Here is a 26,972-nt window from a genome sequence, read left to right as displayed (position 1 = left end):
ACTACCGGTGACTTGAATTGAATTGAATGAGAGAAAACCGGGCTTCTGGGGAGATTTGATTTAGAAACTCTTATGAGAGGTTAGTGTGAAGTGATTGGTGTGTGTATGGAGTGATTTGCACAAGTATGGAGTGATTCGAGTATTGCATATATAAAACAATAGCTGGGAGACTGAGCAGATTCTAACTTGCCAGGGGTAGATATGTTTATATTGAGTTGACATGATTTAGTTATTCACAAGTTGGATTTTATTATCAAGAAATCTCTCCATTTTCTGAAATTAAGTTAATAGGAAAAGAGTATTTTGTTGGATAGCTTATGAGTCTAAAAACAGCACTCCATGTATTTAACCAAAACATTCTTAATAATGTTTAATTAACTTGTTTTTAATGAATCTTTGAGACTTCTTTCTCTGCACTATATTGCTTGAACCATCTGAACATGAGCTCAGCTACTTCACAGGGAATCTGACTGAAAGGGATGGACATGCATGTGAGGGGCAGCACATTACTATTAACTGGACTTTAAGATGCTTATCACACCAGCGTATTTTATCCCTTTGTACTGAAAACCCAACCATGAAAAGCTAGTGTAAAACACACAATTATAAAAACGGAAATGTATAATTTTGTAACTGTGTGTACCTTTATCCTAAGAACTGTGAAGGTGTTTTTCCTGAAATATAAAGAAATTTGTATCAAAAATAAAATAATTTTGGATTATTAAGAAAAAACTTGATGGCCGGGCGTGGTGGCGCACGCCTTTAATCCCAGCACGCGGGAGGCAGAGGCAGGTGGATTTCTTAGTTCAAGGCCAGCCTGGTCTACAAAGTGAGTTCCAGTACAACCAGGGCTACACAGAGAAACCCTGTCTCGAAAAACCAAAAAACCAAAAAGAAAGAAAAAGAAAAAAGAAAAAAACTTGATGCCTGGAAATATTTTAAATTCCTATAAAGTCTTCTGCATTTCATTTTTAAACATAATTTAAAAATGGGTCAGAAATCTGAAGAAGAATTTCAACAGTTCATTTTAATCCATGTGGTCCTCAGAATTTATCAACAAGGACAGCACCAGGCAACAATTCTTCCCAGGATCCTCCCACCAGACTCAGTTCCTTCCTGCTCCTTGAGTCACTTGGGGGAGTGGTTCATAACTACTCTAGAATGCTTCAGTGTATTCACATAGATACTAAAATTAGAATGAATCTCGGTTCTTTACAGCACAAAAGAAAAGCCCTAAAGACAGATATGATTCGTTGCAAACCCCTTTTCATATCAAAATAGAAATAATGTCAAGGCTTGTAACTTCAGTAACCATGATACCTAAGCATTAATGAAATGGTGTATGTACAATAGCACTATAAAATGAAAATACAGTATACTGAATATTGTTCTTAACCCATATTGTATTTCAGGCTCTTTGAGCTTGGGAGTATATTGCATTTCATCTTTGAGTCTGTTATGCATAATAGTTTTTCCATAATTGTTGAGGCAAATGAATGAAGGATAATAATTGTCCTATTTCAAAATAGAGAAGCTTGGAAGAGCAGTTGAAGTCATCACTGCATGAGCATTTCCCTGTGGAGTTGGCCTTCCCACATCTAACTTCCGCGAGATTTTGTGCATATATGGTGTTTACTGGGTTTTAACTAGTATTAAAATTAGTATTTAAAGTTTCTTTCTCAGTATGACAAAATGTCAGCTCTTTAGAGTACCGAATTGTATTTATTTTTCTATTTGGGTATACAAACTGCCGAATAAGTATTCTCTCAACTAAACAGCTGCTTTTTGCACCATCGCTAAACACCTGACAGGCTAAAGGATTTTTGCGTCATTGCTCTAGGAACTTGTAGCAATAAAGTCTATGTCATATCATAGACGCGTGGAGAGTAGAGCTTTATAAATAATCATTCACTACAACAAAATGTGGTTCTCCTCTGCCTACAAAATGCTGCTAATTAGTGTATTATCATGTGGTGGGTAGATAATGCTTCTACACATTTCTTGAATTATTATTTTACTTTTCTCAAAATTTCTACTGCTTAAAACATGTAAATTACCATAAAATTTGTTTATGTCACTAGTAAGAGTCATGAGATAATTGAATGATGAATCATTTGATAGATACATACATACATATGTACGTATGTATACGTACATACATACATAGGTACATAGATATTTAGATACATAGATAGGTACAAACATAGATGCATTTGAAGGAATGTCCATTGCTCCAATGGGAGCTTAAGCTTTGTCAAATCTTTCCATGTGATAATCATCTAAATTATTCCTATAAGACCATAAAAATTCCAATACATAGAAAAAGGACTTGTATCTCTTGTAAGCCCTTTGTAAAATATGCCTTTTACTTATTCCACTCTTAGCATCAGCAGATGGTAAGAAGAAAACTCAAAATGATAATTAAATCATGAAGACTTTACTAGAAATCTTCCCATCTTCATGACATATTTGTTTTAATGATATTGTTCTCTAAAATTATCATCACTTGATTTTTTTAATTTCATTTATTCAGGCAGTCTCTAGTCACCTGCTTTCATTTATACTTACTTACTTCTATTTTGAAAGCATTGACTTACATATATGGATATTATGGAACTAACAGCACATTTCTTCTTAGTGCTCCTACTGGGAATTAGTTACCTCATGTACAAAAGTACCTGCTCGGAATTTGTCTCTTGTTCACAAGGAACAACTCCAGCCTAGAAAAGCTGTTACCCAGTAGATATTGCTGCCTACTGCTTACGAACACAATACATTCTCATTATCATTTGAGAAATTAAATGATTACATTAAACTCTTTGTTAAATACTTTAATCCAGAATTTAAATGAAGCGAGCATTGCCATGAACTATCTTGTATAGAAATCGACTTTAAAGTCTGATTTTATTTTCATTAGCTGGTCATTCCTGCTCTATATTTCAACTTCCATCTCGGCTACTGATGCATCTAGACCTGTATTTTCTTGTATCTGTTAATAAAAATAGCTTTAAAATTACCAATCTATGCAGAAATAATTTAAAGTTTAAAGAAAAGGGATGTGAATTCTTAACTGTTAACCAGTGTTGAACATACACTTTAATATAAAGACCTGAGATTGTTTTAGCCATAGTTTTATATCAAATATGATAGCAGTTCAAGCTATTTTTATCTTTATAATTCTCAGAAATGCAGAATATTCCATATATTTCAGTGCCCATGCTTCACTTTCAGTGATTTAATTCCCATTTGTTATTATGGGATGTTACAACCTAAACTGTAAATGTATTTTGATAGCTTGCTTTTATTAACGATACTTAAAGCATTTATGGACTGAGACTGATTGTATTGATTGCATTACAAAATTTCAAGAAATAATCATCAGTACATTTTAGTGTAATTAATGCTTTAGTCTTCTTGAAGTGCCTAAAATAGATTTCATAATTTCAGGAACATGTGGCAAACATTATATTCTATTCACATATATGTAAATTTCTTAAGTTATTTAAAAGTATGAAATATATATGTTTACATTGCTAAATATATAGGTTTTATACTTTAAACTTCCCAAGTGGTTATCCAGAATGGAAATAGTTTTTAAAATAATGGTTTGTAGAAATGCTTAGGATTGTAGAAAATTTTCAACTATAATCAATTAGCAGGTAAAATTTACAACAGAGAAATTTAATCAATCCTAGCAATAGTTGTTTATACCAAGAAAATCCATAAAATCTGTAAAAATCCAGCATAAGTTGTTCATACAGAGTGAGGTTATGGAGTTTGTATTGAGTACTGATTGAGGCTGATGGGCATCAGTAGAAGACTAAATAATGCAGTGGTGCATCACAGCAACAAAATGAAAAAAATGGCTTCTTAGTGGGCAAATGCTTTAGATAAGTTATTCCTTCTATATACATATCTTTGTTTTGAAAAAATGAACATCACTAATATTAGTCATAGGGTGTGCATGAGGTCTAGAGTCTCCATGTTGGACAGAAGGTATGTGCCTGTAGACCCACATAATGCTACATGGTGTCCATGAGCTCTAGAGGACCCGTAGCACCAAAGGCTGCTCTGTTACTAAGCCTTTCTTAATGCTTTTTGGTTTTGAGATTACACACACACACACACACACACACACACACATATATATATATATATATGTAAAATATATATATTTATGCTGTAAAAATCCAGCATAAGTTGTTCATACAGAGTGAGGTTATGGAGTTTGTATTGAGTACTGATTGAGGCTGATGGGCATCAGTAGAAGACTAAATAATGCAGTGGTGCATCACAGCAACAAAATGAAAAAAAAAAAATATATATATATATATATATATATATATATATAGAGAGAGAGAGAGAGAGAGAGAGAGAGTTTTGTCTGAATGCATATCTATGAACCACGTGCATGCAGAGCACTCTGAGGCCAGAAGAAAATATTAGATACTCTGAAACTGAAGGTACAGTTGGGAGCTCCTATGTAGCTACATGGGACTCAGCCAGGGTCCTCTAGAAGAATAACCAGTGCTCTTGACCATTGAGCTATATCTGCAGCCTCTCTTCCAAACAATCTTACCTTCTTCTGCATGTGTGTTCATAAATCAATAGATAGTTGATGTTGGATTCTCTTTATCAGAACAAACAGCACACACTGGAATGAACTATTAGTTTCCAGCTCTAGAGATTCATACTTCTCATCGCCAAAAGAAAAGGGAAATTCTCTTTGCTGAAGCTTCCTGCTCTATAAAGTGCACATGATGTACACCAGGGTCTTATGGGGATTCAGGGAGCCTGCAAGCACAGTACAACTCACCATATACAGCAAGGGTTAAGCTAGGTATCCTTAATAATCAGAATCCTTCCTATTTGTCTTTTGTGAGAAAGTTCTAATAAATACATCTACAATTACCAGAATAATCAATTAAAGACATTAAAGACAAATTTACATTTTTATTTTATATTTCCAAAGATTTAAAGAGTGTTTATAGTGGTTTTTAGTGGTTTTGGTTAAAATATTTAAAGATGGTACTATAGAATAGAAGATTTACTTATTTCTGGATTTTCCAAGTTTTGAAATGTTGATTAAGAGTAAGCAATTTCTTTTTTGATATTTATTTTTATTTCCTATCTATGGATGTTTGATTTGCATGCATGTCTTGCACCAAATGCATATCTCTTATCTGTGGAGGCCAGAAGAGGACACTGGACTCTCTGGAACTGCAGTTATGCTTGGTTGTGAACCACCATGTGAACCTTGATCTCTAGAAGAACAGCAAGTGACTATCACGGCTGAGCTGTCTGTCAGTCGTTTCTAGCCACAGTGATAAGCAACTTTTGGAAGGAAATTGTAAATTCATCTTTCTGGAATATCAAACAAGACTTGGATGAGAGGGGTCAGCCTTGAAGTTTACTGACATAAAATTAAACATTAGAAATATATTAAGTAAATTAACATATTTATTGTTATAGATTTTGACTTGGAAACATTTTTGTATTAGCCTATCTAATAACCATCTTAAAATATTTGCTACATACACATGACCCCGTTATGTATTTATTTTTATCAAACAAGTCTTACAGTCTTTGCTCTACACACAGTAGGGATCATAATGATGCACAGGAGTGACCAATATCCTGACACCGAGATTCTCTTAGGCAAGTTTTTCTCACAGCTTTTGACACAGTGAGCAGGACTTTTATCACAAGTAATGTCAATTTTTAACCAGATTCTAATCTTGTATTTGTCATCAGCTTGTTCCCTAAATCAGTGTACAATGGACACATCTTTCATGCCTGAAAGCATACATGTGTTAGATCTAGATGACCATCCAAAGGTAGCAATTATCCTTACTGTGGGGAGAGGTGGACAAGTATAGATTTTACATTAAATGGAGCTTTTCATTCACTTAAAATCACTCTGTATTCCACATGGTAAGAGCTGCTACAAAAGTAGAAAGCTGGACTCATTCTGCTAAATTTGTAGAGATCCCTTTGTTTTGTATTGAGGCAGATTTGGTTCATTCTGGAAGGTGAAAAGGGGAGACTGTGAACTGTGGCCAGCCTGAGCCATCCTCTCTACCTTGCCTTTAAAAACAGAAGTTTGTCTAACAACACAGACTATTGGCTTTAAGTCAGTCAGATCATGTCAACCACCTCTTTGGAAATTCCATATTAAAGGCAAATTATTCTGTCTTTGTAAAAGTTTGATGCTACAAGAATAAAACTCTTTTGTGGGGTCTTCTATATGGACTTCTTAGTTGTACCACTCTGTGGCTCATACTAGCTAATCATTTTAAGTTTGTAAAATGAGGGGTTATCTCTGAGACACGTTCTTACCCATGTACTTTGAAAGTGGGATTTACTTGAATCTACGTTTTGTAATTTAGATAATAATTATTTGTATCCAAACCAGATTTGAACAACTCTTTCCTAATGCATGTGAAATCCAAATCTTTACCATAAAGGGAGCGGGTGTGAATGTAGATAATAAGCCGAGTAGAAATAGTGCTCTTATGTGAGCTGCAGATGTCATCTGATCATGTCTTCTAACTAATTGGATCTCACAGAATCTTGCTAGCATTCTAACTAGAGGTCTATCCTGAGATTATTTTTAAAGCACATTTGTTTTAGAAATGAAATACTAAATAAGAAAGAGGAAAGTGGTAACAGGGAAATTTGGCATGGAGAACTGTTGCTGCACTCATCTTGCTTCATCTTTCTTCTGAATATAGTTATAACATACTGCCTGGGTCAGCTGATGTATGCAGGGCCCTTTCACGACTGAGTCCCTTCCCAGTCAACTCCATCATGGTTTTAGTGAATGTATGTGGAACAAAGCAGCTGAGTTCCAATATCAAATCCAGAATGAAAGCTGCCAATCCTCCAAATATTTTAAATAAATTACTAATCTCAAGACCAGGCTTAAGTTGCTATTTCATGGCTGAAACTAACTTTTTAAAAGTCATATCTCTTACTAAGATGTCATATTATAACATACTAGAATACTATTTATTCTTTGATGGAGCCATTTATTCCACTCAAGAATAAGCCCTGAAAAGGAGATGTGTTCATCTATTTTTACTCTAAGAATATAAACATGTCTGTTACACTCTAGTCAGTAAATGAATTCAGAAGCCAATATGCCTACATGCTCAAATTTCTTCTGTAAATGATGAATAATATTGATAAATGAAAATTACAAATCTGCAATAGAGCTTAAGTACTGAATAGTAAATCATTCTGTTACTAACTCTGTGTTCCAATGACATTTTCTAGATTAAAAAAAAAAGCCATTCCCATATTTAAAAATATTTTGTGCCTTTGCATCAATGTAAGCAAATGTGCATTTGAAGGAAAGTTCACAATTCATTCACATCTAATTCCCTTTTGGAATCAAAGTGCCCTTTTCAAATATAGTTTATATCTTTAAAATATAGTATTTAAAATCCTCTTTCCCACCAGACTAAATAGATTGCAAGTGTTTGTGACAATTAAAATAGAGGAGTGGTGGGTAGTTTTAAAAGACACCTTCGTTCACCTAGATTTGTCAGTGTACATTATGGAGCTGGTCATCATGCAGGAGAGAACGATGAGCATGGCATCTTTAGCTCATGTGACTGACATGCACCCATCATGGCCATCAATATAAGTTGGCAGTGACCTTGGCAGCATCACAAACAGTCTCCTTTGTGTGTGTGTGTGTGTGTGTGTGTGTGTGTGTGTGTGTGTGTGTGTGTGTGTTGGAGGGGAGATGAACTATATTTGAATGATACCTCTCCTGTGCTGAAGGCGAAGTGGGTGCTTTTAAGAACTTTACTGCTTAATTGTCTTCTTTAGTTCTAAAACAAATATTTATAGTTATCCTCATACTTATTTCCTATTTCCTTTTGCCCTCTCAAATAGCCTCTTCTGGTGGGGAACTGCCATTTGTATTCAATAGCACTTTCTGAAAGAGTCAAGGCTAATTTTATTTTTATTATAGTTATGTATCTGCAGCCAAATACTATTATGCCCATCAGAGTCAAAATTCTAAGGATCAGGAAGCACATGTGCAGAGGACATAGACTCATAATTTGATATAATAAAGAAATTATTATTGAAAATTTAGCTTTCACATGATAAAAATTCTCAACAGCAAGGACTAGGAAGATGGGTCCCCCAGTGAGTCACTAGTTTCACAATCCTGAGGACCTAACTTTGAGCCATACCACACATGTAAACTCTCTCTGGTTTGAAAACCCAATCCTGGGATACAAATGCAGACAGACAGATCTTGGGTCTGCTGGACAGACAGGGTTGGCTCCAGGCCAGCAAAACTCCTTTTTCAAAACTGATGGAAATTTTTCTGAGGATAATACATGTGTACACATTCTGTGTATATACAGATAGGTAGGCACACATGCACATACATCATGACAACACAAATAATCACTACAGGATTTAAATGATACAGATGTATTTTTCCCACAACTTCTGAGATAATTGAAATAAAATATATAAATTCATCGTTGCATAGCTTCTGTATCAGATGAATGTATCACGTTGCAGAGAACTGTGATGCATAAAATATTAAGCAATGAATGACATTGTCATCATTTTATATTGTCTGTAATACACAGCTTAGTAAAAGGTCACTACTGAAAGGCCTACATTTTAAGGTTGATTTAAGGAAACAGACTTTGAGCAGGTTATGGTTTCTTGCATATAATTGTTTGTGAATCATATTTCTGTCATGAAATAATCGGTGACTATGAAGGGAGAATATTTCCCGCTAGTGAGGTTCCATTTAAAAATGACTTCTTCCTGAGTTATGGTGGTCTTCTGGTACTTTGAACCAGCTATTTACAATAACACTTACAGGTGTTACTGCACTGGAGAATAATCGTTCATTCCAAACTTTGGCATGATTTCCAAATTAATCAATTGGCACCATTAAAGCAGAGTTACTAGTCATGGATGTGTTTTAGTATTTCATGTATCAGAGTGATGCTGCCAACTAGTGGGTCATTTCAAGTGCACCATACGATTTATTTTCATACAGAGTTCCCTCGAGCATTATTTATGGCATAGGAAGAAGTGTATGAATGGATGTAGCTCTTGGTTATCATCCTCTGTGAAACTGGTCTGTATATGCAGTTTCTTGTTATGCTTAAATTGCTATGAAAGACACTGAAAGTTGAAGGTATTTTATCCCTGGATTTTACTGCAAGTGAGTAATGATTAAGAGTCTATAACACTAGCTAGAATGAAGGTGCATGGCTGTAATCCTAGTACTCAGAAGGCAAAAGCAGGAGGAGGCCAGCTTGGTTTGCACAATGATGTTAAGGCTAGCCTGAACTACAAAGCATGACCCTGCCCTAAAAACAAAAGCCTGGGAGACGACTCCATACCTATAACACTTAAAATCATAACCCCAGGAAAGAAGAAGCTCAGAAGAGCTCGTATTGTGTTAAGGTATTTCATTTAAACCATAGAAAAAGCTGCATTTCCTTTTTTTAAGGGGGGTGTTTTCTATTTAAGATACAAATAAGACAGGAGTTGAATCCAATTTCAAAAATACATCAGAAAGAAACTATATAGAAATCCCTCATAAACTGCAAGTCAAACTTCTAGTTTTCCTTTCAGATAGAAGCGCAGATTGTAGATTTACTTGAATTTCATACCCTTCACTTTTACCTGACAAGGACCTTTGACACATAACTTTTACCTGACAAGTACCACATTGTGGAAATTTCTCTTCAGAACAATGCACATCTTTATAACTTGCGGCAGCACAGCGGGCAAGAACTGAGAGCCTTGGGGTCAGCCTCTGCCACCTCAAGAGGCAGATTTTAGTGTTCCTTATGGAAAGTTGGACAGGTTGCATATGTTTTTCTTTGCTTCTACTTCCTCCACAAAAATATGCTAAATAAAATGCAATGACAGTATGAATCTACCCAGATATCATAGCTAATAGAAATAATAAAAAGAGTTTCCAAAGGACATGCTCAGACAGTGTGACTGCTACAACCATGATGAGGAACAACTATTTCACAGAAATAAACTATCAAGCACAGATTAGGGGCAGAGCGATGCCAAATTTTATTATTCTTCCTTCACCCTGTTTTTAATCTGAACTTGGATTTCTTAACATAATGCTAAAAGATGCGGTTTTTGGGTGGCAGGTCATAAATCATGACGACATCTTTACTTAGAAACATATACATTACCTAGTTAATACCTCATAACTGGTAATAGAGAAATGGAGTCTTACAAAAATATTAGATTTCCAAACTGAATTTCAGAATTATGAAAATCACAGCTGTATTGTAATTGCATAACATAAATTTCTGCCTGATAATTGATTTTTTTGCAGCATGTCAACAGAATTCATGAAATAGACTGTACTTTCTTGATTAGCTTAATTCTAAAATATAGGATTTTTCTTGGGAAAGAGGGGGTTGTTATAGAAGTTAGATTGTATATACATATGTTGTATTTGAAAAGGGAGTGAACCTGTTTGTGTTTGGCTGTGTGAGCACAGAATAAACTTAAAGATTTAAGAAACTGAAAATGGCCAATGGAACAAGAAACCCAAATGGGAATCCTGTTCAGGTTGTTTACAGAGATGGGGGAGGGGAAGGGGGAAAGGAACAAATGGCCGAAATTTCACAAAATATTGCATACAAATTTTAATGAGTTGAGCTCAGAGCTACATGAGGTAAACAGTATCCCAACCCCTGTAGATTGGGAGCTCATGAAATTCTGGTATGCTCTGTCTCCATCGCCCTTCCTGAGGCAGAACAGGTGAACGACATTGTACGTAAGCATCATCAGTGTGCACTCGGGTCTAGACACTTCACTGTAAGAAGTCTACACACCAATAATGTCAAGAACTTTTCTGGAAAAGGAAAAGAATATTTAATAATGCAAGAAATTTTTTTATTTAACTCCATACCATTCCCTTAAGGAGACTAAAAATGTTGTCACTTTGATTCTATATATTTCATACACACACATTCTTCCATGTATGTAGCCACAAGAAATGAGGGCATTTCACAGATTTAAAGGGGTGAAAAGTAAGTCAACTACTTATTACTTACTTATTGGATTCAATTGAGATCCTAACTTGGAATATCACCTTTTCTGAAATGATTGCTACTATTTAGACTTCCATACATAACATGGAAATTTTACTAGATATCTGACATTCTGACAAGCACCTAGCTACACAGTTGTTTTCTGTTTTATCTCACTGTTTTATCCTCCTGAGAATTTTTCCAACATATTTAATGAAAACTGAAATTGTGAGAAAGAAATCATCACTGTTTCCCACTTCTTTATTTACTGTAATTTTACTGCTTATTCTGTATTCACAAATGCTCAAGAAAGGATTTTCTTATTGTGTATCTTTACTTTATTTCTTATATGATTGATGTCTGAAATTGCACTCCTTTGCAATCCACTGTCTTTTATTCTATGATAGTCATTGATCACTAGTTCTCATCTGAATGTAATAGAAATATCTAAATACGACTGTCACAGATCACTCAGCTACTCAGCATCAAGAAACATGATATCACATCATGTTTCTTGAGGGATTAGTTTTTCTCTCTTTCAATGAATTTGAGACAAAAGTTTTCAGTAGTAAGGTTTTTGTTTTGTTTTGTTTTGTTTTGTTTTGTTTTGTTTTGTTTTGTTTTGTTTTTATCAAACCTGGTGATTGGCCAAGGATTCATAGTATTTTTGGGCTCCAAGTACAAGCACCAATTAAAGATCTGAAGAATTTAGCTACAGTAAAGGTGTATTTTACCAGAAGAAACGTCATACAATTCAGGAATATTTCAAGAACCCCTTAGAAAAGTTAGTGTGGGACATAAAAAATGGCACAAGAGAACAGAGGACACTTCCATTTCTATTAGAAGCATTACAAAGAAGAAAGCTGTTGGGCTAACAGAGATGAATCTGGATGGAGAGTGGAAGTAAAAAGAACTGCAAGAAAGGCAAGAATTAAAGTGGAGGGAAAATGAATGTTTTAAGAAATGGTAAAGGATTGAACTCAGATAAAGAGAAGGGAAATGGAGATACATACATATAGACACATGCACTTTGCATGCGTGTGTATGCTGTGTGCACATGCATGTGTGTGTGCCTACTTTCACCCCAAGTACTGGCAATACATAGTGTGCCCTCCTTTAAAACAGACGGGAAGACGAACGTTGGCAGCACAGAGACTATGTGAATTAATTATATGAGAGCAGAAACCTTTGCTGATTCGGTTGTCACATATCACACTGAACAATCCCTGGAACAGGTATTATGTTTAAAATTATCACTGAATTAAGGAATGAATAAACATTGCTTTGGTTTGATTTTTTACCTTTATTGATCAGTGATATGAACTTGTGTCTGTGGCCACATGAAATCTCATATAGTGTGAGAAGTGTTCAGAAGCAAGTGACAGTAAGACATGAAGATCTCACGGAACTCCTTCCCCCCCGGACATGTTTCCTTAAGGTTATTTTATCGCTGGAATGTTTGCTATTAGGCCTACTACAAGTCCACAAGCTCCAGGCTTAAGAATTTTTAAAATAAAATCTAGTATGCAACGAACATAGCATAGTATATCTTATTTTTTGTCAAGAGATTGAGAGATGACACTGGGAACTACATTCATTAACTCTCTTCTTTCCTGTTCTAAATCCAGTCTGTGTAATATCCATCCTATAGCAGTCACTGCATGAACACAAATGAATTCAGCATTGTTTAGTAATAATAACTGACCAGTGGGAAATTTTTCTCCTTATTAATAATAAAGTATAGAGAAAAGATAATAGATATAATCTCAGTTCTCCAAGATTCTTAATTTTGTCCGGGATGGCAAACTCATCCATCAGTATAAAAAAACAAACTAACAAAAAAAAAAAAGATACCCTCCCAAACACACAAATTTTAATGGGAGCTACAGAAATAGTGAAATCAGAACTTCCGGGGGTAACATTAAATGGCTAAAGAATCCTGTGCAATTTGAGTGTTTGGAAAGATAGGATGAAAGAAGCTGTGTGGCAGAAGAAAAGATGCAAACTTAAGAGAGGTGAGACAATAAATTGGTGCTTTGAGTTTGTGTACATGTGAGTTTGGGGAGTGTTGCGACTGTTGCTGTGTAGCCTCAGCTGGCCTCAGACTTCAGGCCTCCACCCCCTGAAACACTGGAATTACAAGCATGCACCACCACACCCAGGTTAGACTTTTATTCTTTATGACTATGTATATTTTTGGATTCTAGAGCTAAAAGCAAGAATATAATTTGAAACGAAGAGCTTTGACAATGAGAGGAAAACCTCAAGTAAGGAAAAATTAACAGAATACATGAAATTCAATCCAGACTTCAAGTTTAGGGAAGAAGGGCCTGTCTGCTGAGTGTTGTGGTGCAGGGAGCAGGAAAGAAGAGCCAAGGCAAGGTATTCTGTGAGGGATTAGCTGAGGGGAAGAATGTCCTGGGTCAGAGCTGTGAAATATCAAAATAGTTTACTGAGGAAGCCGTGGTGCTCCTTTTCCGGAAGCCCTTAAAATAGGAGAGGCAAAATCCTTGTGAAATAATTTCTCTATGGTATTATCTAAAGGTGGGAATGATGATATGAGTGAGTCCAGCCACTGCCAATATTAACCCAGAATGACAATGCTCACCTGAGCTTAATAGAAATACAGATCTATGCATTTCCACTATGAAGAAAGAACAGCCCTTCTTATTTTAAAATCTTTTCTTGCTTGGTAAATTATTCTTTTATGTAAAGATCAATTTTAAGACAAAAGAAATGCTAAGCCTGTGTTGAAATTCTCCCTAGTGATTTAGGAAATCCTATCAACTAATTTTTACAAAGGAATTCCTAAGTGTTACCGTATTTATTATTTCTCTAGTTTATAGCATGAAAAAGATAAACTCTTTGTATAATCTTGAATTTTAGAGTCCTCAGGGATGTGAGCAATTAACTACTATGTCAACTAGTTGTTTAAGACAATGTCAACTAGACTATGTCAACTAGTTGTTTAAGACAGACAATGTCCATTTCCTTGTGTCTAGGGGTAATTAATTTGTCACTGTTTCCCCTCTGAAACACCCTTTTCTCTAAATACATCCATAGGCCAGGGATACTGATACAAATATTTTTTTTTTTTAGGAACCTAGGAAATTTTTTATTAGGTAATTTCTTCATTTACATTTCCAATGCTATCCCAAAAGTCCCCCATACCCTCCCCCTACTCCCCTACCCACCCACTCCCACTTCTTGGCTCTGGCGTTCCCCTGTACTGAGGCATATAAAGTTTGCAAGACCAATGGGCCTCTCTTTCCACTGATGGCCGACTAGGCCATCTTCTGATACATATGCAGCTAGAGACACGAGCTCTGGGGGTACTGGGCAGTTCATATTGTTGTTCCACCTATAGGGTTGCAGACCCCTTTAGCTCCTTGGGTACTTTCTCTAGCTCCTCCATTGGGGGCCCTGTGATCCATCCAATAGCTGACTGTGAGCATCCACTTCTATGTTTGCCAGGCCCTGGCATAGCCTCACAAGAGACAGCTATATCTGGGTCCTTTCAGCAAAATCTTGCTAGTGTATGCAATGGTGTCAGCGTTTGGAAGCTGACTATGGGATGGATCCCTGGGTATGGCAGTCTTTAGATGGTCCATCCTTTGGTCTCAGCTCCAAACTTTGTCTCTGTAACTCCTTCCATGGATGTTTTGTTTCCAATTCTAAGGGGCAAAGTGTCCACACTTTGGTCTTCATTCTTCTTGAGTTTCATGTGTTTTGCAAATTGTGATAAGAATATTATTACAAAGTTTCTTTTACTTTGAAGACAGTTTTTGCCACCCGGGCCATTCTTTCCCACCTAAAAATTAAGAGATTTCTTGTTCACTTAAAGCTCTCTTAGACTGCAGGGAATAAACACATGAGCATTTTGATCTTTCAAGTGACATTTTTACATTAAATTCAGTCTTGGATATAATATACTAGTACCATCTATGGAGTTTTAAAATGGCTCTGACCCACTGTTGTCTTTAATATCATGTATAAATATATGAATGAATATGTATATGTTTATTGTATTACCACGTGTAGTGGTCTGCCTGTGAAAATAGTCTGATACATGCTGAAAATATACAAAACCTTGCTGCCTCCTTCTCTACAGTCCCTGATAACACAAAACTACATAATATACAATTTGCAATGAACTGTATAAAGCACCAAAGTATGTGAAATTCAATAACATTTACTATATGTATTTAACCTCAACACTTGAAAGGCAGAGGCAGGCTTAGTCTACATAGTGAGATCCAGGACAGCAGAGCAGCCAGGGATACACAGAGAAACCCTGACATGGCATATTATTCTGTATGCTAACTGTTTTTAGCTAATATTTCTATTAGGTATATGTATTATAAAGCCATAAAATTACCTCTAAAATAATGTTAGTGTAAAAGTGCTAGAAAAAAAATAAGACTCTGAGCACTGAAACACCTAGAATCCCAAAGAAATTGATAAATGTATAAACTCTGAGGTAACAACTTGAAAATAGAAGAATATTATAGCTTGTATCCAACAGCGACTGGGAGAGATGTAGGTAAGAAAACAGAGATTTTTCCAGAAATTAAAACTTACTGTCAGCCTTCTTCAAACCAACCTCAGGGGTTACACGGCTTTTGACTTTGTACCACTTAGGAACTTGAAAGGTACCTTAGAAACAGAACTTAGCTTGGCCTGTGTGCCTGTATATGATACTTGATGTTGCTGCCTGGCTGACAGGCCTGCAGCAAGTGGGAAGCAGAAGCCACGTGTACTCTGATAGTTCTGTCATCCTCCATTTCTACTGCTTTGCCTGCAGGTTTTTGGGCTTCAGGGACAAATTACATTCTTTGATTGCTAAGTATCTATTCATACTTCTGGCTTAAATAAGCAGCTAATTTCCTATACCTATCTCAAACATGTGCTTTTTTTTTAAAACTAGAAGAGTCCCCAGCTCTTTCTGCATGTCTTCACTGTGATAAATACTAGCATGCTATCCTTGAGCTGTGAGGATCAATTTGTGAGCTCTCAGAGGCTTGCCTTTCTGTAGAGATACTGTTATCAGAGGATTACCCAAATGCATTGGAAAATGTTCTGTACTCTGAGATTCAGGACATAGAAATTAGATAGGTCATCTTTGGAATCCACTTCGGGAAGTGTATGAAAAGAGATCTCCAGGGACAGTCATGAATTTGCCTATACTTCTGAAGATTTTCTTTTAAATTCCAAATTAGAAAAAAATCAGGCTGAAGTAACAGCACCATTTAGTAATGTCTGATCTCTACTAACAGAACTTTATCTATAGGGGGAAGTACTGTAATACTTTCCATTTAGTATTATCTGCCAAGGATGACTTGATCTATCCTTGAAAACAGCCCAGGACAGAATGTGTAGACATGCAGAGATAAGGAGCCTCCTGCCAGGCCTTGGGCTCCAGGAGCCGTCTCAGCTCAGCTCTGGCCCAGGCGCCTTTCCTCTGCAGTGCGCTTACCTTACCCCGCCTGGATATTATAGAGGAAGCATTTCGCTTTTCTGAGGACACCTCTATTCCTAGTTCTTTGACAGCTTAACTTGCCATATTCCCCTCAGTTTTATGTGCAAAAGAATAAAAAGGAAGGTGATGAAATGAGAAAACCTGGAGTGGAGTTGCCTCAGTGGAGAAGAAACTATTTTTGCAGAAACGCCTTGTTTAGTCCGCAGTCATGACTAGGTTTTGGAGCCTTGTTTAGTCCGCAGTCATGACTAGGTTTTGGAGGCCGATGTAGGTATCACATAAAGGGCATCTTAGTACATCGGGAAGAGAGGAGAAAACGCAATGTAAAATATCGGTTAGCAGTAAGGACAAAGACGGGCGGGAGAAAACAACACAGTTCTGTCTCTTAAATAATTCTAAGCTTGTGGTTCTGCTTTAGAAACCTTGGCTTTATAAAGAAGTATTAATTTAGGCTACATGGCAAATCGTATAACTTACTTTGAAACTCATTGTGTTAATGAGATTAAAAAAAAAAGAAGAAAGTGGCTTATTATAAAGGATCAAGTTTGTGCAACTACTTCTAAAAATTGAGAAAAAGGGAACAGTAAAAAATGTATACTTTACTTTCTCTGACACTACACTGTAAAGGAAAATTTTATCTCCATCTCTTAAAATTATATAGTTCTTTTTGGGTCGTCTCTGTGTCGCAATTTTTTTAAATTAAAGTGAATCATATGTCTTCTACTCTAACTTCATACTTATAAAGACATAATTTTTCAATTTGGTTTTTTTTCTATAAAAATGCATCAATTTAAAAAAATAGTGGATAATTCAATTTGTCTTTTCATTTTCAATTGGAAATTAATCTGTTTGGCTGTAGGCTATGTAACACCTCTCATTAGATGGACTACACGTAGATACATGAGCGTTTCAAATACAGGAAACACTGAGATTTTCAGATATTACTGAGATCGCAATCAGAACTGCTGATTGTGTCATGTTAGGTCTTTTGAGAGAGAGAAGAAACCAAGTGAGCAAATGACTGACTTACACCAGTGATGTAGAAGAGGATTTATACACCGGGCGTGGTGGCGCACGCCTTTAATCCCAGCGCCCGGGAGGCAGAGACATGCAGATTTCTGAGTTCGAGGCCAGCCTGATCTACAAAGTGAGTCCCAGGACAGCCAGGGCTATACAGAGAAACCCTGTCTCAAAACAGGTCTTTATACAATACTGGAATTTGAATTTGTAGCAATCTTGAGTATATCGTCAGGCAGTCATGGTGCTATCCACAACTGAACAATGAACGATGCTCCCAGGTACAATTTCAACCAGTTGACAGTATTTTCACAAAATAACTGTATATTGAAGAAAGATGTATTGTTAAATTCAATTGGTGCCAATTTAGAGGCCTTTGAGTTCACATTGTTTTGTGAAAGCTTTAAAAGTATTTTTTATAGATTATATACCATTATGATAAAAAAGAAGTTTAAACAACAAATGTATTAAATTGAATTTTATTCAAATGAATTTTTTACAAATGAGCATCGCTGTATTTTACGTAATAGAACAACTGCATTATTATTTCCACTTTTCAGATGAGAATATCAAAGGTTAGGGTACTGTAATTTAACTGAGTTTGCCAAACTCAGGACTGTGACAGGAGAGGATAGGAGTGTTCGTTGTCCTAACACGTCTCTACAGGTGGTTTACATCTTCCTGGTGTCTTCTAAAGTAACACTGCCCTATTAGGCTGTTAAGTAAATGCCCACCTCCTTGATTCTGTAACAACTCACCCCTGGCCTGCTGTTTTATAGCATTTTCTCCATCGAGGTTCACTACCTAAATCATCAGTGTTTGAGCTCCTGTATTGACACTTGTTGCAGGAGTGTATAAGCTTCTCTGTTGCGTTCCTAGTGATGTCTCCGGCATTGAGCTATCATGATTCATATCTCTCTCTCTCTCTCTCTCTCTCTCTCTCTCTCTCTCTCTCTCCCTCTCCCTCTCCCTCTCCCTCCCCCCCCCTGTCTCTCTCTCACTAACAAACAGAGATTTTTCTATATTTGTAAGAGCCATGAGTTTGGCCCATGGTATTCCTTGCATGATAACAATGAAGCTAGAATTTGATTTTGTTTTTAAATATAATCCAAGCTCAAGCCTCGTTTAAAATGTGCTATCGGACTGTACCAAATATGTGACAGCGATGAGCCTTCTCCAAATCGATGGCTGAGAGCTGGAACTCCATCCTCCTGGAAGAGGCCTGCTGCACCTTAATCTTATTTCTGAAGTTTGCTGCCACCCTTGCCTGATCCCCCTATCCCTGACAAGCGTTCTCTAGTGCTAAATCTGTGTGCTACACAGCCCTGGCATGTTTTGCAGTGTGGAGAATCTGGTTGTCCTGGAGTCTTGCACAGATAAAGGAAGGATACAGTTGGGAGAGGAATGCACTGACTACAAAGTGCATCCTGAAGGCCATTTAGCTCACAATGAAGGTCTGTGTTTTAAAATAGCTCTATAACAAAGTAACTACAGAGTGCTGGCAAGGGCTCCAACTATTTATAGAACTGAGTAAGGCGTGGTAAATACCGCCACGGTACCCAGTTCTCCCTTGCCACAACCCCAAACTTATAAGAAGCACTGTAATTATATTTTTCTACTTGGGAAAAAAAATCATAGTAGCCATTATCAGTTTAACCATACGGAAGCTTGGGCTGAGATTTCTTTTTTAAATGCATAGTTTTGAGTTTCAACAGCTGTGCTGGGTCTTTAATCATATATTATCTTTATGAAGCCTTTTTCTAACATATGTTAATTGGCTGTTTTCTGTGACAAATTATGAGCTCTTACTTTGATGAGGTTCAATTGCAATCATGTTGGAGTCGAGTACGTCAAGTTTCCACCCCTGCTGGCTCCTCAAACCACTACAAACATCCGCACGTCACTGCAGTGCTGAGTAATGGCAGGATTGGAGCTGGTTGATTTTGCTACAGATTTTTTTTTCCACAGGATATTTTCAGCTTCTTTGTACTAAATCTGTTGCAGGGTTTGCCCTTTTTAGCAGACACATGCTCTAAAATTAACATCAAATCTTATTGGAGATTACTATAATACAGTGAGGAATATTTCATAATACAACATCCCAGCGGCTGCTTTGCTTTACTGAGATTTCAGAACATTTCTTCCACCTTTTAAGTCAGTCAGTTGTAAATCTGACTGGTACTTTCTACACGAACAGCATGTGGCAGCAGACATTTTGAATGTTCCTCTTTGAGGGAAGCGAGTTATCTGAGAGGATGATGAGGTAGAGAGTCCGCTGTTATAAAGACATTGGAAGTAAATGTTTCTCTAGATGTTGACAAATACGTTGGAATGTTAGAAAATTTGTTGTTCATTATATTCTTTTTCCTCTTCAATATTACATGATCAGCCAGGTAATGAAAACAAGACATGTTCATCGAGGTTAACATCCTAGAAGATGTATAACAGCCTTTTCAGCTTTCTGTCCTACTGTCAATGTTTAATGTATGATTCAGATGAACAGAAATGTTCTACTCCATCTGCTCTGATAGCTGTGACAGATAGCTTGTATCAAATACCAACAGATGATCAGTGAGAGCTATAATTAGAACAGATACAAAAACGCAGTGTGTTTGTGTATAATCATGGGAAATTAGTCAAGGTAATTGATTAAGGTCTTCAGTGCCTGCGTCAAACATCAGTAGTATTGGGATTCATTTAAGTGTTTTCTGCCTCAACATGTCATGTAAGGGGCTCTAGATAAACTGCAGTTCTTCAAACCAAAGCCAGAGGTCGATTTCCATATAGGCATCAGGAGTTTAGATAAGATGAGCCAGATGTTAACAGAGCCAAATGTGACTAGGCACTGCTCTCCTCGGGAGGCTGTTTTTAATCAGCTATTTCCCTGGGGTAATACACAGCCAATGAGCTCTAATTCCTGAGGCTACCTGCTACTGCCTGGGAACGTCAGTACAAGGCTTACACTAAGCATATGTGAAAAAATTAGAGAAGAAATTAAGGGTAGGAGAGGTTAACTTCAGAAGTGATTGCTATTGCTTAAAAAAAAAAAAAAAGAAGTAAAATTTGCTACTTTTAAATGCTTTTAAATGATTAAAAATAGAGTCAGTCCCAACTTGCAAATACAGATGCAAGTGAAAAGCTATAATTGGTTAATATTAGTTAGACTTGTATTAAGGTGCATATTATTTTGAGAATGTGAGTGGAGAGTCATCTTCAGCACAAGTAAGTAATCTCAAAATGTCCTTGTCATTAGCACTATCACACCAAGGGAGGTTGGGTTTGCAAGCCCTGTGTGGTCCTGCAACAGTGGGACTGCAAAGTCAATCCACACACTCCATCTTGAGCCAACTTACACACAGAAATTTAGTTCCACTTGATAAGACACATACTTAATTGGCTTTAAGAAAATAAACCAAGGTAAAGAACAATGTGTAAATGAAACAGAGCTTGGCTGTTAGGAAGCCCGTGAGCCATGTGGCTTAATTGGGGCCAGTTGGGATCATTTAATGATTGCTGTCAGAAGATCAGATTTAATAGAAGACCACAGTGGGGTACAGTTAAACAAATTGTCATCGGGCACTTCAGATGAGCCAGACCTTAATTAAGTTGATTAGAACGCTGTAAAGGAGATGAAGAGACAGAGAAAAATTGATGAATCACTAAATTCCACATTGAGCGATATATAATATTACCACAAATATCATCTATATTTTACAGGACCTTTATGGAAGTTTGAAAACCATACATATTAGCCTCTAAACTTTAACAATTGTCTAAGGTTTAATTACAAATTAAAATTAGGTGACATTCAGTTTAAATACCATATGATTTACCAAGTACTTAATAAACAACAAGAACATGCACTGAAAAATAGTGTGACTTCCCTTTGTAAGGTCATCTTTAAGTGTTGAACAATTTGAGAAAGTAAGTAACGGGAATAACAAATTATTTTAAGGACATAATTTTGATTATTTAATGGAAGGGAATATGATCTTCACTTAGAATATCTTGTTAACCACTCATGTCTATTATTTACTGGTTATTTACTGATGAGGTTACTGAGGTGTTTTAAAATGCACTCACTGTTTTATCTGCATCTTCTAAAAGACAAACTTGTGTTCTTCCACATGCTACACAGACACACACACAAACAGACACACACACACACACACGAATATCAATAAATCTGAAAAATGTGCCTAACATACATGCTCACAAGAAGAAAACATTTATATGGTATTTCCATCTTAAGCATTAAATATACTAGGCTAAAGACTAAGAAAAATAATTTTTAAAAGAAAATAATATGCTTTGGAATTTTATTTTTACCCTAATAAGACAAAACTGTATGTTAGCAATGTGTGTCACTTTGAGCTGACCTTACTTGGGAAGCTGACAATTCAGTCTTGCTGCTGGTAAAGCATAGTGCTTGACTTGCTTTGTTCAGTAACAGCAGCAAACACTCCAACTGCATGTGCTTATCAGTGGTTACAGCTGGAATACAGAACCTAATGTGTGATGATCCATAGTAGCTCTTGCTTTGTGCTAAATACAAACCAGCTTTACCTTCATGGGAAACCTTACACAGCCCTAACTGGACCCAGCAAACGTGTGGCGGCAAGGGCTGGGTGCGTTTATAAGAACAAAGACGTGATAGAAGCCTACATCATCTATATAGCCTGATATAGAAATCCTGAAATCTGTCGTGCCATGGAGGAGTATGAGGCTTTTGACACATTTAGACCATTTGGAGTTTATTTTGGCTTGGAGAATGCAGGATGCCGTTTTAACTACAGTGGGGGAAAATGTCCAAGGCAGACTATGGCATGGGTAACTGTGACAGGGAATCTGTGATTCCTTATGTTTGTCAAATTGTTTGTAATGCTGTGCAGTTGTCTGGAGGTATGTTGCTCCTAAATTCTAGAGTTGTGTAAATACAGTGATTTATTTAAAAGACAGTGGCAGGTTAAGCCCACTTATTAAATTAATTGCAAGGGTTTTCAAAATGAGCTCCATTTTAGCCTTATTATATTTCTGACATACATTTCATCTCCTTTTGTCCTTGGGGAAAGATACTAAAGTAGGACTAGAAACACTCACATAGAGTTTCCAGCAGCTGTGGTCACTGGGAAATTGATGTATTTCCCTAGTCATTTCTTCTCTTGCAGCCTGAAGCTCTTCTCTGGCTGGTACTTATGAGAAAGTCCTTAATTTGTATGACATGTTCCTTCATCTAATGCTTATTGTTAACAATGTAAGTGAGGTCTCCATGTTGTCTATATAGGGATGACATCATTACTAACTTTACTCCATAATATATACATGAAAGCCAACATACAAGTGTAGGCAATCCACATTCCTGGCACCACCATACACGGCACCATTCCTCTAGTATCATATGTAATGAGGCTATAACCATCTGTCTTTCAAATGCAAACATGTTTCAAGTTTCAGGTAGGAAACCAAAAGTCTAAGTGAGAAGTTTGATCATCAGGCTGCAGTTACCTGAAATACCCATTTCTTAATGCACAGACTCATTCAGCTTTCACTTCTGCGTGAATTATTTTCATTCTACCGACAAGATACTGTATACCACGATAAAGGATTAACCTAGGTTACCAAATTGTTTCTGTATAAGCAAAATATGAGAAAAAAGTCCTTAGGACTAATTATTAAAAATAGCTAGTAAATACCTCAGATGAGATATACAAGCCTTGACAAAAAGTGTACAGTTAACCAACTGGTAATTATTAGTCCCACTGTTTACCTGATGCCAGGATAGATCCTGGCACTAGAGACATTTGGTTCCCCCCACCCCATGGTGAGTGCTATAAAGGAGAGGGACTTAGAGCTCTGAGCGTTGTCTAAGGGAGGTGCTTCCCTAGGAATCTGCAACTGAGACAGAAGGAAGACATTGAGCACACAGAAGGGAGAAAACATTCCAGACAGAAGGAATTGCATATGCAAATGCCCTGTGGTAGGAAGAAGGACAATGGAGTCAGAATTTTTTTAAGCAATTCTATTTGCTTTTTGCCTGTATAACACTGTGGTACTGAGACTTGAAGGTTATTCAGGATCCATCATATTGATACTAAACTCAATCAATTGGGAAATGCTCTTCAAGGGAATAGCCCTTTTATGTTCTCAGGATGAGCCTCAGCTATGTGGCTTGGAAGCCGACTGCACTCTAGTCTGTAAAAATATATGATAAACTTAGAGAAAAATGCAGTGATTTTCAAGACCAGAAAACTATTTCTCATCACACCGGCAAGCACTGCTAAGAATAATAATTGGGTTATTTCATTTGAAGCTCTTAAGGGAAAATAGGTATGTTCTGCTAGTTCTTTTTAACCAAAGCATAATTGCACGCCTCATATGTCTTTCAAACAAACCATAAAGTAGAAAGTTTAATGCATCTAAATGCAAGTAATGAGCAAAGCTTTCCCTTGAAAGGTAGTGAATAGCTGAATCACTTGACTCGGTGACAAACACAGGCATTCAGAGGCAGGGCATATATCACTTTGGCCTTTGGCTGTACATGGGACTTTCATTTATTTAATAATACTATTTCTTGGGTGATACAGTGTACCTAATTTGCAGCCTTGAGTTTAACAAAGCAAGGTTTTCTGAGGATGCTCATGATGATGCAAATGTGAGCCAGAGGAAACATTATTTGCCAATCCAGATAAAAGAAATAATTCTCTCCTTGCAGATTTGACATTATACATTCTAATGCTTAAACCTCTTTGGGCTGTTTTTATTTAAGTGACTGTCCTGTGCTCATTGAAACAAAATACATGCCTTACAAAGGTAATTTTAGCAGCAGAGAATTAATTTCTTCCCACATCTTTTAATGTGGCATGGGAGTCTCAATCTACGATCAAAACATGTAACTCAAGGTTATGTTTAATTTCTAAATCAAAGTGTTGTGGGAAGACGATTGAAATTTGTGGATGACTCAGACTTCGTTGCTATGTGGTTTTCTTCCTACAGAAACTTTAGGGTAGACTTCCATTACCATGTGAGAGGAGCCAAGCGTCGGTGACGAGATGAAAATAGTTTCACCATCGACTGAAAGTTTTCATTAGTGACTTTGATTTAGAATTGAAATTTTAAGGAGCCCCAATAACAAGAATGATTTCCTCACTACTTGATCTCTCCTTTGCAATGTGAGATGAAATATGTAATCGATGTATATTACTAACAAACATTTGTTTACTGCTGTCATGATTAAGTTCTCTCGCAGAAGTTATAATTCACTTGTTTTCTTTGTACAAAAATCTTCATTTGCTTCAAAAAGTAAATTCAGAATATGTAGTGCCATTTTCTGGATAATGTAATTTTCGGTAAGGCATGGGAGATGATGAGGGAGCGGTGTCTGCTGTTTCACCCAAGTCCATTTCAGTCTGTTTAATTTCTCATATTTATACCTTAAGGTGATCATAACAAACCATTAACCCAGAACCAGAATGGCCTTTTCTCAGGTGTTTGGAGGACAGAAATGAGAAATTGTGTGCCTCCCATCTGCCTTTTCCCTCACTGCCCTTTATCTGAACCAGCACTCCAGGGCCTGTGTGTGGGGTGTGCTGCCGAGCACACTCAGCCCGCTCTGCTCAGAGAAGGAAGTGGAGAGTTTTGGTTCCCATTTTACACTTGTGGAGCAGTTTAGGGAAGGAAGCACCTTTACACCTTTTATTGTTCGCGGTTGCTGACATCATATCCTTCCCTGGCCAGTCTGTGCGTGTTTCCTGCCATTCTGTCAAGATTCTTCTCTGTTACTAGGAGGGATTTGCTGAAGGGAAGGAGGGCCAGAAAGAGTGGGAGGAGGAAGGGAGGGGAGGTGTGTGTCAATCAAACTCGCTTGTTTGTAAATGAGGGATCCTGCAGGAGAATGGTCTTTAGCTGTCCTGGAGACATTCTTCTCTGAGCAGGTCTCAGAACACTTTGCCTTCGTCTGTCGGCTTATGCCAAACTCAAAGTGAACAGAAGCCTGCCATACTGAAGTTCCCCTTTTAGTAAGCAGACTGACTTTACTTTTTTATTTAAGTTGGCAAAGGAAGAAAAAGTGCAGACGACTGTAACTCCGTACAGTGTTCTTTTTCTTCCCTTCGTGTTCAAAGTTTTGATTGTTTACATGTAGCTGTCATTTTCCAAGAATGGTTCCTTCATGTGAGAACTGTAGTATCCAGACGAAGCCTGTGGTTGATTGTACATAATGAAAGTTCTCAGTCTGACTGAACTCTACTATATGTAGTTTAATTACTAATAATCTTTCTTTTCACATGCCTGCAAAACCACCGAATAGGTTACTACAGTAATAATAATCTCTTTCTCCAGCCCTCATGAAAATAATACTTGAAACAAACCATGGAGTATAGTTTATGTATAAAAATTAGGTTAATAAATATTTATACTAAAAAGCAGAAATTAAGCAAAAGTTATGCACCGGTGCTGACATTCCTAATTCTTTGAATTTTTCCTGATGGCCTTGAAATGTGAGGACACCGCTGATCTGTTGCTATCTATTTGTGTGGACTTTATACACATCTACATTTTATGAACTTCAGGAGGCAACACTTCAGCTACTGAATTGAGCATTGTCCTTATGCAGAAAACAAAATAAAAGTCCAATTAGGTTTAAATTTCCATCTCTCTCCACTACCTGGCCATATTTCAAAACGGAGACTATTTTCAATGATATTTTCACGGATCATTTCATGTGTGTGTTCATATTTGCACATACAAGCATGCTAATATATTTGCTTATGGAGTTCTAATTTTTTTTTCCTCATTGTGTTTTAAGAATTAAAAAATCAAACACTTTCCTTGGCTTCTTCTAAACACAGTGTCTGGTTTCAAAGTTCAGAAATGCCAGATGGTGATTGAAGGGGCTCTTTTGCTTTCAGAGGCCAGGCAGGAGCTCTTGTTCTCTAACGATACTCTTCTTCAGGGGTGTCTCCCTACTTGCTTTGTTACATGTATTTTGAATCAAGGTCTGTAGACGGTGACCTCCCTGCTGAGCCACTATGCTCTAATCTGTTCACCCTGACCTTCCACCCAAAGTGAGTAAGCGCTTAGGCAGGCATAGTCCGGTAAGCCGATAGTGCCACAGGTCTCAGCTAAGAGAAAGGAAGGGAAGATGTTCCCATATACTTTGACTTGAGATTCATGGATTGTTTTATTTGTCTGTTTGGTTGGTTGGTTTTTTTGTTTTTTTCTTTTCTTTTTTTTTGTTTTTTGTTTTTGTTTGTTTTTGTTTTTCATGGTGGAGAAAGCCTTCTTATCTCATTGGGGTATTACACATGCATGGGAAATACCAGTCTGGGCTGCTGCTTGCTTCTTGGGTAAGACTATAGTAAATGCAGAAAAGATTCCCACTTGTATGCTGTTTAAGACCATTTCTAAGACTAAATGGG

At 36.9% G+C, this 26,972-nt stretch overlaps 1 protein-coding gene across 9 annotated transcripts in view; it reads left to right on the top strand.

Annotated features, from left to right (window-relative positions):
* Positions 1 to 26,972, top strand: part of Mef2c (myocyte enhancer factor 2C) — a 144,689-nt gene that overhangs the window by 22,613 nt on the left and 95,104 nt on the right. The gene's annotated exons all lie outside the window — the stretch shown is intronic.

The sequence above is a fragment of the Mus caroli genome, unplaced genomic scaffold (assembly GCF_978045245.1).
Source record: "Mus caroli unplaced genomic scaffold, Mus_caroli_1 scaffold_15, whole genome shotgun sequence".
NCBI lineage: Eukaryota > Metazoa > Chordata > Mammalia > Rodentia > Muridae > Mus > Mus caroli.
The sequence above is the reverse complement of the archived record's forward strand: the minus strand, read 5'-3'. Positions and strand labels throughout refer to the sequence as shown.